The sequence below is a fragment of the Sceloporus occidentalis genome, unplaced genomic scaffold (assembly GCF_023333645.1).
Source record: "Sceloporus occidentalis isolate IW3139 unplaced genomic scaffold, rSceOcc1.0.p SCAF_18, whole genome shotgun sequence".
NCBI lineage: Eukaryota > Metazoa > Chordata > Lepidosauria > Squamata > Phrynosomatidae > Sceloporus > Sceloporus occidentalis.
Genome location: NW_028316998.1, coordinates 9,593,370 through 9,606,687, shown reverse-complemented (window position 1 = coordinate 9,606,687; position 13,318 = coordinate 9,593,370).

The following is a 13,318-nucleotide window of genomic DNA, read 5'->3' as shown; positions in this document are numbered from 1 at the left end:
CTAATACCTTTCTGAAAGAAGTAAAATAAAATCAACACTAATCAAACATTTTAATCAAATAAATATGTTGCGTTGAAATGACTATGCTTTCACAAAGAATCAAGAGAAATATGGTAAATGCCATGGTTATCAATTATACATCACCCAAATGCCCAGAATAGCAGGCTACAATTAATGAATACCAGCAGGTAGCTAACACAGGGTTATGTATTTAAAATTAATCTTAATTATTAATGGCCTGCCCTGGAAACTGATTTAATGTGCAATCACTTTAAATGAACAAAATATAACAAAAGACTGCTATAAATATTAACAAAAATGCTTCTTAAATTTGAAATCCACATCTAATTGCATATTTGCACGGTAGTGCATGTCGTTTTTAAACCAGTAATTATGGGACCCCAAAAGTAAAACATTTCACACTTTTAGTAAAAAATAGCTCAACGGAAGACATATACTGTTGTCTTCAATACCCGCTTTGTCTAATTATGGTGTAATTATTATTCTAAATGTGTTAGTTGTGGTGGGGATTTTTTTTAAGATGTGATATAGGTTTGGGTATGTTGAAAAGTCATACAGTATGTAAGGCATAGGGCAGCCCCCTCCTGCCAATCTATTAAGTTTACTTTGCAAAGGACCTGGAATTTCTGTAGGTGTTTGTTTTTGTTAACTTTTGTAATGATAAGCTGATGCAGGTAATCATGATGCTGATATTATGTAATACATATTAAGATCTACATAACATAATATGATTTTACAGCTCCTTGGGCCTGTTAAGGAAACATCAGAGGATCTCCTCACCTGGCCCATGATCCCCACTGCCCACAAAAGCATGATGGTGGGGCAACTACTATGGACAATGGGATAGTCCTCAAAACTTGGCACTGTCAGGTGTAAACCATGGATATGCCTTCATATATAGATAACCACCACATCAGAACATATACTGAATTTGGGATATTTGTATTACAGCAATGTAATTGCAATGACTAATATGAATACAATTATTTCAGAGAGATGCCTCAGGAGATGTTTTTGTCTCCGTGACAGACACTTCTGTTCTGGCTTCCCATACTTAAACTCACTTACCCACTTTAGCATCACAAAAACTAAAACAATGACGAAACTGATCACAAAGAAGATAAATCCTCCACGATACAAAAAATATCATGTAGTATAATGAATTTATGGTTCTACGTTTGTTTTAAGGAAAAGAGAAAAATCAATGCACTTAGAAAAGCACTATTTGAAGAGAACATTTTTTATGAAGAAAATGTACAAATCATGCTAATTATTTAGAGTGTAAACTTCATGACTTATTCATAGTCATATTTTGTCTAGACATATTTATCGATAGGAGGACAGTTTGCTGTTCTCTTGCAAATTTAAAACTGATTTTAGAAGCAATTATATGGTGGGAAGATTTGTTGGGGGCAAATTGTTTGGTAGCGCTATAACCAGACACAAGAATATAGTACACGCAATTAATCTATTTTTCCTATGTTATTTCTGTTTAATTATTGACTACCTCTTGTTAGAGACTGAACCCCTCTGTCAAGAGTTGATTAATGCTAAAACTGATTTAACCTCTGTGATGTATTGATTGGCTAATGCATGAACTTTACTTCACAGATTGCCAAACATCTCTATGTTTCTCATTGTTCAGTTTACAACAACAATAAATGGAAACCCGTAGCTCACATTGTGGAAATACATTGCCCCTGGATTTCTCTTAAGGGCAACAGTGAATGTGCCTTGAGCACTGACCTAGATCTGCATACCCAGCCACCCTCCTCTGCAGCCCCTATCCTTATTGTGAAGTGCTGGGATATAACAACTTGCCCACTAGATTTGGAGTTAAACATGAAAGTGCTGGGATATGATGCCAGTCTTCCATAGTGAAAATGGATCGGTTGGGGATATCTCCCTTGAAATCAGCCACTGAGCAGCGGCACATGGGGGGCTTGGTTGTGTTGTCACTTGCCTGGTTTTGCCCCTGGACCTGCTGCCCTAGGCTACATTAAGTTGCTTCTCACAGTGCCATTGGAGCACATGGGAGCAATAAAGGGGTCCTCTTTAAGACCTATGATGATATTACATTAAAACTCAGCTGTTTCCAGATACAATAGTCCTTTACAACATTAACAACAGCTACACTGTATTTCTCATTCATTTTGTGTTATTTTAGCAAAATTAGCTTTTCTTTCAAAAACACGCAGCCATTAATGTCTAAACCTTGGCAACAAAAGTGAGTACACCCCTAAGGGGAAATGTCCAAATTGGGCCCAATTAGCCATTTCCCCTCCCCGTTGTCATGTGACAAGGTGTCAAGGTGTCTCGGGTGTGAATGTGAAGCAGGTGTGTTAAATGTGGTGTTATCGCTCTCACACTCTCTCATACCGGTCACTGGAAGTTCAACATGGCACCTCATGGCAAAGAACTCTCTGAGGATCTGAAAAAAAGAATTGTTGCTCTTCATAAAGATGGCCTAGGCTATAAGAAGATTGCCAAGACCCTGAAACATGAAACATGAAAGATACTATATATATACACAGTATCTCACAAAGGTGAGTATCTTTCATGTGACAACACTAAAGAAATGCCACTCTTCTACAATGTAAAGTAGTAAGTGTATTGCCTGTATAACTTTCCCCTCAAATATAACTCAACACGCACCTATGTACCTATGTAGCTATGCTTACTGTCACAAATGTATCTTGTTTCAGCAATGTTTCCAATTATTATATAATTGTTAAAATTCATAACTACATGTGTGTTTATGAATGTATAGTCACATGAATTTCAAACATATTTGCTCTTAATGTATAGATCAACATCACAACATTACCACCACCAAATGATACAAAGAAAATGTAACCCCCCCCACAAAACTTTAGGTCTGCAGAAACACGGCTGTAAAAACAGACAAAACATAAGACATTGGTAATAAAGCACCTAATTTCTCTGGATCTCATTTAGAGATGAAAGTAATGTTGGTAGCCATGACCCAAGCATCATGTTACTAATGTCATGCCAATGCCATGTCAGGTTATGGGAAGATAATGTACTGGTTGAGGAACTGTATCCACCTTACAAGTTATCAGAGCTGTGCAGGCCACACTTGCTATGTTCCTCAAATATAGAAACCTAGACATCTTAGTTAGTCCAAAGAGAAATGTAGTACCGTTTATTTACTTAAAAGTTATTTTTTTTCTATTTTTGCAATAAAATAATTCTAACTTTGAAGAAAGGGTCATCAACTAAAATATAGATACCCTTAATATCTACTGAAACTCATTGTGGAAACAAACACCAATGTTACTTTCAGGCTTTTTTTTCCCATAGCTCATTTTTCAATCCATTACATATAAAAGTCATTAAATACAGGACTGAAGATTTGTGAAAATCCCCAAACAGACAAAATTAACTACAATGGATTATATTTTAAGATTTGGCTGATCTGCTCTGCCAAGTAGATGTATTTCCACGGTTTAATGAAAGCTTTGTAAATGGCAAAACGATCTAAGAATGGAAATGTATCACAATACATGTGACACTCTCACAATTACCGTATTTGCTCGATTATAAGACGACCCTGATTATAAAACGACCCCCCAAAATCTGAATATTAACTTATGAAAAAAAGAAAAAGCCTGAATATAAGACGACCCTATAGGAAAAAAGTTTTACCAGTAAATGTTAATTCGTGTAAACTATGTGAACAATTGTTTGTTAATAAAAGCTATGATTGAGAAAAATATTTTGTTTTTACTTCCTTTTTTTTTTCAACCTGCCCCCCCCAGTTATGCACAGAAATCCCTTATACCCCATATATGCCACTGTGCCCCATGATATGCCTTTTAACCCTCTAAATGCCACTGTGCCCCATGATACGCCTTTTAACCCTCTATATGCCACTGTGCCCCATGATATGCCTTTTGACCCCCTATGTGCCACTCTGCCTCCAGAAATGCCTTATACCCCTATATGCCACTATATGGCATTAAGGGGGTTAAAAGGCATATTATGAGGCAGAGTGGCATATAGGAAGGTAAAAGGCATTTCTGGAGGCAGAGTGGCATTAAAGGGGTTAAGTCATTTCACAGAGCACTCTGCCTCCAGAAATGCCTTACACCCCCCCATTTAACACTCCCTCACCCTCCCTCCTCCAAACTTACCGGTGCTTCTGAGTTGGGGGGGGCATAACACAGGAGGATCCAGGTCCCCTGCATCTGAGTCCCCGGTGCTTAGTCCGGGAAGGGTGTAGAGCTCTACACGCTGCCCGGACTAAGCACCGGGGACTCAGAAGCACCGGTAAATTGGGGGGGCATAACACAGGAGGATCCAGGTCCCCTGCATCGCTGCGGGGGATCTGGATCTTAGTCTCATAATCAGACCTATTGATCTGGAAAAAACCTCGTCTTATAATCGAGCAAATACGGTAATATTATTTTACCAGATGATTTTAACTATTTCCGTAATCTTAGATTCCATTGGAAAATGCTACGAAGAAATACTCAGTTTTATCTGATACAATCTAATACACCCGAGGAGAACTGACAATGTTTCATAATGCCAATTCATATAGATGACATCTGATCATATGAATCCTGCAGTGCCACCTTTAGCATCCCCTCAAATACCGATAATGACATAGCACGCATTGGAGTTACCTAATCATAACTGGGGGAAAAACAGATAATCCCCAGCATGATAAATACATTTTTGAAATAAACAAAATACGTTATCATCTTTAATTATTAAGTAAGCCTGTAGAATTAGTAATAAAGCACATAGAGACGCTAGAATTAATAATGCGCCACATGAAGCTCCTAGAATTAGACTCTGGAGCAATAAACATGTTCTCTGGAAGTCTGATGGACGAAACTGGATTTTGCGGATGCCAGAACACTACCTACTAGAGTGGTTACTGTAACGTTTGGTGAAGGGTGGATAATGATCTGGGGCTGTTTGTCAGGGTTTGGGCCCCTTAGTTCTAGTGAAGGGTAATGTCAATGCTACAGCATTCAAAGCCATTTTAGACAATTGTATGCTTGCAACATTGTGGCAACAGTTTGAAGAAGGCCCTTTTCTATTCTAGCATGACTGTGCCCCAGTGCACAAAGCAAGGTACATAATGATATAGTTTGACAAGCTTGGTGTGGAGGAACTCAAGTGGCCCACACAGAGCCCGAACCTTATCCCTACTGAACACCTTGAATAAAATTCGAACGCAGATTGCTAGCCAGGCCTTCTCTTCTAACATTCGTGCCTGACCTCACAAACTTTGGCTAAATATAGACAAATTCCTCCAGACACACCAAGATCTTTTAGAATACCTCCCCCCAGGAGTGGAGGCTGTTATAGACAAAGCATTAAAACCAGTTGAATAAATGGTTCTTTACCATCAATCTATGAAGCTCTGTCATCAGAGGCGTATCTACTGAAAATAGCGCCTATGGCAAGCACTGAAATTGCGCCCCTGTCCAAATAAAAACCCATTTACTAGCCCCTGCTGCCTATATTATATATATATATATATATATATATATTAGTCCCTGCTGCCGATAGCGGGTATAGATCAACACGCAAACCCAGATCAATTGAAATTCACTTGTGATCTCAGCACTGAAGGTATATATCAAATAAACAGAATCAGACATACAAGTCCTGTATTTGCAGGTATACAATAATAATATATGAAACGTAGCATCGCAGGTATAGATCAACTGAATAAGACATATTAACCCTGTATTTGCAGGTACACATAAATAATGTATGGAAACATAGCATAGCAGATATGGATCTACAGAATAACACAAAAACCCAGCTTTGCAGGTAAAGATCAATTGGAATTCACATAAAAACACGGCATTAAAGGTATATTTAAAACCCCCTAAATTACAGGCATAGATCACAGGTTGCACACCGCAAAGCCAGCCCTGGCGTCCACACTGCCGACATAGAACCTGGCCAGCACCAAGATTACACACATAAGATTTGCCATCTTTGTCCCCAAATAGCCCACCACAAGTCAACTTTGTCCCCAAACAGTCCGGCCAGTGCCATCTTTGTCCCATATACACCCTGCCTGTGCCATCTCGGTCCCCAAGGCTCAAACCTCCTGCTAGTGCCATCTTTGCCCTTCCACAATTATACATCTATGATACACACAAACACTTTTACAGTCACTCACTAATTCACACTTTAATTCAGAGAACTCATCCACACATTAACTCATGCTCTCCCTCATTCAGACAATTCATCCACACATTAACTCATGCTCTCCCTCATTCACTCAATGCATCCACACATTAACTCATGCTCTCCCTCATTCAGACAATACATTCACATATTAACTCATGCTTGCCCTCATTCAGACAACTCATCCACACATTAACTCATGCTCTCTCTCATTCACTCAATGCATCCACACATTAATGCACACTCTTTACTTATATCTACCCCCCTCCCTTATCACTTTTTAACCCCCTCCCTTCCTTATCACTTTTTAACCCCCTCCCTCATCACTTATTAACCCACCCCCTCCCTTCCTTCCTTATCACTTTTTAACTCCCTCCCTTCCTTATCACTTTTTAACTCCCTCCCTCCCTTATCACTTTTTAACCCCCTCCCTCCCTTATCACTTTTTAACCCCCTCCCTTCCTTATCACTTTTTAACTCCCTCCCTCCCTTATCACTTTTTAACCCCTCCCTGCCTCCCTCCCTCCCTCCCTTCCTTATCACTTTTTAACCCCCTCCCTTCCTTATCACTTTTTAACGCCCTCCCTCCCTTATCACTTTTTAACCCCCTCCCTGCCTCCCTCATCACTTTTTAACCCCCTCCCTGCCTCCCTCATCACTTTTTAACCCCCTCCCTTCCTTCCTTATCACTTTGTAACCCTCTCCCCTCTCTCCTCTCTCTCACCTTGAAGTCCAGCGACGGGAGCACGATGTTGCTGTCTTCCTGCACCGCTCGCTGGTGCCCGCTGCTTCACTGCTGAGCGCCGTAATATGACGTCATATTTCGGCGCCCAGCAGTGAAGCAGCGGGCACCAGCGAGCGGCTTTTAAACACTGATGCGGAGGAGATAGAGGGGCGCCTAGCAACCGCTCGGCGCCCCTCTATCTCCTCCGCATCAGTGTTTAAAAGCCGCTCGCTGGTGCCGGCATTTCATGAAATGCCGGCACCGGGATGGGGGTAGAGGGCTCGTGGAGGAGAATGAGGGGCGCCGAGCGGTTGCTAGGCGCCCCTCTCTCTCCTCCGCATCAAAAAATAAATAAAAAATGCTGGTGAGCGGCATTTAAAAGCCGCTCACCGGCGCCCCCCTTGAGATGGCGCCCATGGCACGTACCATGGCTGCCATACCCTATATACGCCTCTGTCTGTCATACTCTCTTATATCAGAGCAAGGGGCTTAATATTGCCTGCTTGTCTACAGAGGAGAATGTAGGTCTGTGGTGTGTCTTTACTTGCACATGCCTCTGTATTACAACTCCTATGTACTGCTCACTCACATGGTGTGGTTAAAGGGAGACTTATGACTTCACAACCTTCTCTGCTGTGATACTTGCCACCTAATGCCACCTGGATGCAATGCACGCAGTATTTTATGTGTATAAGCACCTTTGTGTTGTGTGCCCATCAAACCGACACAGACCTGCAGCTTCAGTTATAATTGCACATTTTCTGTTTTGTGCACCAATCCTAGAATTACAATGAAGACAAATAATTTAGAAGCGTTCCTAATTAAGGAATAACTAGAAGAGAAGACCCAACTCAGCTGACACATTGGGGGAATTACCATGAAGTAAAAGGGATTAGCACTGGAATTTAAAAAATAACTTTTCTAAATCATTATATATTTCCTATACAATGTCATTGATTCCGCGTCTCATGGTAGCATTGGCATATCATTAGGAAATGTGATCCGTTTGGTTCATATGGAAACCCAGCATGCGGTTAAACAATTCAAGAAGTATATATAGAAAAAAACAAAAAAAAACAAATGGAAAACATACAAAATGTGCTCGTTATACCAGACTATAATACCAATTATGACAAAGGCAAATGCAGGAAAAATTACCCATCATCAAATAGGTAGCGGAAGGCATCAGGTCTAACATTTAAGGGTAAAATGTTCAAAATCTAAAATAAATGCATTCACAAACCAAATTAAAACTCAAAACACAAGGGACAAAAACAAGATTTTTGTTTTTCTAAATGGGCATAATATTTTAAAATAAATTTTGATTTATTTAGTCTACATTATTGAAATGTTAACCTAATTAGGAGAAAATCTGACAAACGAAATACTCTTTTAATGCAGCAAGATGGTAAAATGTGTCTTTTAATGCAGCAATATTGTAAAATAATTTACTCTTTTGTTTCATATATGGAGCACAACTGCCCAACTTATTCCAGACTATGTCCAGACTTAATTGAGATTTTACTCAAGAGTAAATTATCCCCAATTTTATTCTACATTTTAGCATTTTGCAACAAAAGTATTTCCATACAGTGAGGAATCTTGAGATTATCATGAGCTTTTCCCTACTATATATAATTTATATAATAATCTTGAATGTTCTGAGCATCCTATGTGGTGCTAAAATCAGAAAACAAATCATGAACGTTGAGGTTAGTTAATCTTCTTAGTAATGCTAGCTATATGTTACTATTCTCTTACACCATTCCTTTTTTTGTGTCCGTTTATGCTAAAATTGTCCAAGACACATCTGAGAAAGGAGTATTTTTCTGTAAACACAAGAATTGACCTAGGAGCTTCTCACAAAAATATTATGATCTAAGGAATTGGGCCAATATTGAAACAAAAATGTGATTTTAACAATAAGTCAAATACTTTATTATCCCTGCACTTGTACTGTACATGGAGTAAAGAGTATAATTAAAGGAATGTATGATACTTTCAATCTTAGTGTTTTAGCTGTAGTACTCTCAGCTATAATTTTAAAAAAATGTAATAGGAACTGAAAAGTAGTTACTTTTTGTGACAAGAGTGAAACTTTCATTACAGTTTTATTAGACTAGATGACCCTTTTGAGCTTGAATCAGAAAGTGATATGTGGTCCACTGCTTGAAAATATATTATTTTTTTTTGGTATTACGAGTACACCAGAACTGTCCTTACATAAAAGTAATAAAGGCTGAAAGAACAATCTTTACCCTGGCAAGTCTACACAAAGAAATCAAACAGAAACTGAATAGTAAGTAGACTTCTGGCCAGTCGCGGTGCTTGAGTTGTTGTTTCTCATAGATATGTCACAAGATGAATGATGCTTATAAAAAAGATGGCATGTAAGGAAAATAATTACATTTATACAAAGCCAAGAGTTCAACAGAAAGGGAAATCATCAGGATTATAAAGGTGCTACATCTGACACCCACTGTGCTTAAGATGCAGTAATTATCCACACCAGTATATATACCTTAGCCCATACCCTTATATTGGTTGCATATTGGTGACCTCATGCACCTGAATTGCAGTCTGACACTACGAATAAAAAGCAGATAACCTTGGCAAAGATTTATGCAAAAATGCTTATGTTCGGCAGTCTCACACTTAACAGTTGGAAAAAAAGTCATTTACACAGTACAGTTAGAATTAGTCATTTATCAAAGATGGATGTCATTATCTAGGCTGCCTTAGGTATTTGCTTCTCATTTTAGAGATACATGTTAGCAGATATATCCACTATCCTAAAAGCATTTTGGCAGTTTTATGTCAAATTCCAAAAAAACTAAACGGGGTGTATTTGGAAAAGGCAAGATTTATACTGGGCAAAACCTACATTGTTAGGGTTACTCCAGCATTTGCGATTTAACAAAAGTAGAAATGCTATAGATGGCAGGTTTACTAAAACGGAGGTCATGTAGCCACTTAAATGGGGGGAGGGGCATATTTCTAGGACACCTACGGGGGCAATGCTGTTTTATTCATTTCACACATTCGGCAGAAAGTGTTCAATGTGACCCTATGAAGCTGGGAATCAAACATCCATCGTTTCAAGTCATTCTATGCGGAATCTATTTTTATCAAGCAGGGTCTAGTTTAGTCACCTAATATTAGACAATTTGGCAGTATCCCAGACGTTTGTGGTTGGTCAGATGTTTTATAAATGTTACAATAAAAACATACATTGTATTTTTCCAGGTATAAATCATTTTTTTTTTTATTATTTAATTATAGTTCGGTATGTAGAGGGGTACACAGTAGTAGGGATCCAGTGCAGAGACATCTAAAGGTTTAGTTTATTTTATGGCCGTAAGATCTAAGCTTGCCACTACTTCACGAAAATTCGTATCAGGCAAATCCTAACACTAAAACGAAGAAAAAGCAAGGGAAACAAAACCATGGTGCTTACCATGTAGCAGGTAAGAAAGAAACAGAGGACCAGGGTGGGCAGGTTAAATACAAAGGACAGAGAAACACAAAGACACTGACACTTAAATCTATAGCAAAGTCTAAGTGATATATTTATTAAGAAAGTAGCTTATAAGGTTCTGAAGGTGAAGAATTTCTAAAGTGATGACAAAATGCAACAAATAACTTTAACAAGAAGAGACAAATCACAACATGAAGCACACATTGATAATAAGAATCAGCCACAAGGCGAGTAAATTGATCACAAATCTATAACTGTGATTTGATGAATAAATGAGGACGGCTGTATTAAAAAAACGCAATCAGATCTAAGATCATGCATAAAAAGGTCAGTATGATATGAACTTAATACCCCTTTTGCTTACTTGAAAATTTCCAATGTATTCATTAATTTGAAATACATTCATTAGTAATGCATTACTCAACCCATTCTCTTTCTAGTTTTATGAAATGCGGTGCTAAGTGATCCTGGGCATGGTGAAACATGATCAGTCTAAGAAAACAACTTATTAAGCTGTGGGGTATGATGGGGTATGGGTAGGAAAAAGATGATGGCAGGTTATCTATTATGGGAGCTGAACATAAAAGCCATTTGGGATTTCGGGCCCTACAAATATATATCGAACAAAAGTAGTATCATGAAATTAGGAGCTGGTGTTATAATTATATGTTAGGCTGGTATTTATTTCTTGCTCAGCACTGGAGGTAATCTGCATATCTACTGGTTTGTAGTTGTTTTTTGTCAATATCAATAGTACTATGATGGGTAAAAGGACACACTGGATCCACTTCTCTGATTACATTCATTTACAAAGCTTTTCTGACCTTTGGTTAGAAAAGAAAAAAAATCAATGCAAAACAAATATTTCCTTCCCCTTTACAGCTTTCTTCTATTTGTACATACATATGTCAAATATTAACCTAGAACAAAATGTAGCACAGGTCACTTCAAAAGATTACATTTCTGACTCCCATTAAAGGTGATGCACCTCTTACTCACTGGATTTAACAGTTTTGTTGCTAAAATCATCACTTGTATTGAATGTGCAAGCCATTTCCAGAAGTAAATCTATTACCAGCCCCATATTTGTGATTGCGTGGTAGAGCTCATGTGCCCACACGCCCCACGAGGGGCATAACTAGAAACCACAGGAGGATGATGCAAAAATGGCCTAAATTTCACAAGCAACATGTCCCACAGTGTCAACTTTGCACCCAAAAAGCTTGTCCGTGCCATCTGTTTCCCGAAACATGTCCCCAAACATTGCCTCGAGCAGCTTGTCAGTGGCCCTAAGCAGCTTTTCTGTGCTATTTTTGTCCCCATACATGTCCGTTCCCCCAAACAGCCTGTGTCTGCCACCTCTGCCCCTAAATAGTGTGCAGGCTCTACAGCAGTACTGAGGGCCCATGTTAGGGGCCGTCAGGTGGCATAGACATCAACACGGCCCCAGTGCTGCTCGTCCAGCACACCAGCAAATCACAGTTTCCAGGCAGGCTAGTCCTGTCTTGTTGTACTTGAATTTAAGGATCCAAGCATCATTTCCTGATTGTTCTTTGTGGATGCATCCTGGTGTTTGTTACTGAGAGTACTTTGAGAGATAATTTGGTGTCTGCCTGCTCTCTGACTTTGCGTTTGTCGGTTGATTTAGTCCTGTGCAGTCCATTGATCCTGCTGCTGACCCGACTATCCTCCCTGACTTTCAGCTTGCCTGCTGATTTTACTACAATGGTACCCAGTTATTCTTCCACGGACCAGTTGATACTCCTTCCAGCCCATACTGACTCTTCTTTTCGTCACCATTGTGTCTCTGCGCCTAGATTCCTTCCCTACGCAAGTGTGACAATGTGCATGTATAAGTAGTGGCTTGTCTTGCGAGCTGCCGCCCACTTCTACTGCGGGTCATCTAACATGTTTTAAGTGACCCAACTGGGTGTCTGGAACCAGGCCAGATCCTGAATGTAGGGCCCAGGGCAACCATCTTATTTTGGTCTATGCAAAGGATGGCCCTGGTTATATCTCTGGTGTGATCTTAAATCCAAGAGATCATTTCAAAGGAGGAGAGATGTTAGACTGAAACACCGGGGTCAAAGGCTTAGATATAATGTAAATAAGTTTTATTTTGTTACAATGGTGGAAGATACGTGGAACAACCTTCTCACAGTAGTGGTAGAGGTTAACACGGTGAGGGAAGTTCAACATTCTCAATATAGGACAAAACCAAGGCCCAAATAAGGTTTGAGGTTTTTACATCAGGAAAAATGTGCAGTCCAGATGACCTGAATGATTCTTATCTGCTGTCAAATACTATGTTTTTATGTTATAACATTGAAAACCCAAGCATGTTTTTTCTTTGTTGAGTTACTTTGCAGACAGTTTCCAGATTTACCATGTGAACATATCAATAATGATACATTATTAAGCAGATAATGGATAATGGCATTTAGCTAAGAATGCCAATTGCTTCCTGAAATTTTCAAGGATGATTAATTTTTCAAAACAGATTATGTGCTCAAGAAAAAAGGGTTTTATTCCAAAGTGTTTTCAAATCACATCAATTACTAAATGTAAGACTTGCCTTTCTGCATTCTCTGATGTGTATGGAATGGTTTTTATTTCTGTTAAACGATAAACCAACATAAGGCACTGTTTAATTCAAATAGTTAGGATGTAAAGTAGGACATGCAAATGCAAACAATGATTTAAACATGGCTATTTTAGTCTGGACATACCCAAGAGATCTGGGCAGGGGATGGAGGTTAGTGGAATACCTGGTCTCTATAACCCCCAAGGTTTATTTTATTACTACCCACCACACAGAGCAGAGCGAATGGGAATAAAGGGGGACACCAAGGCACACTCATCAGCCCTCCAATTTTTTTGTTTGTTTACTGTTTTTTTATTATTTAACTCTT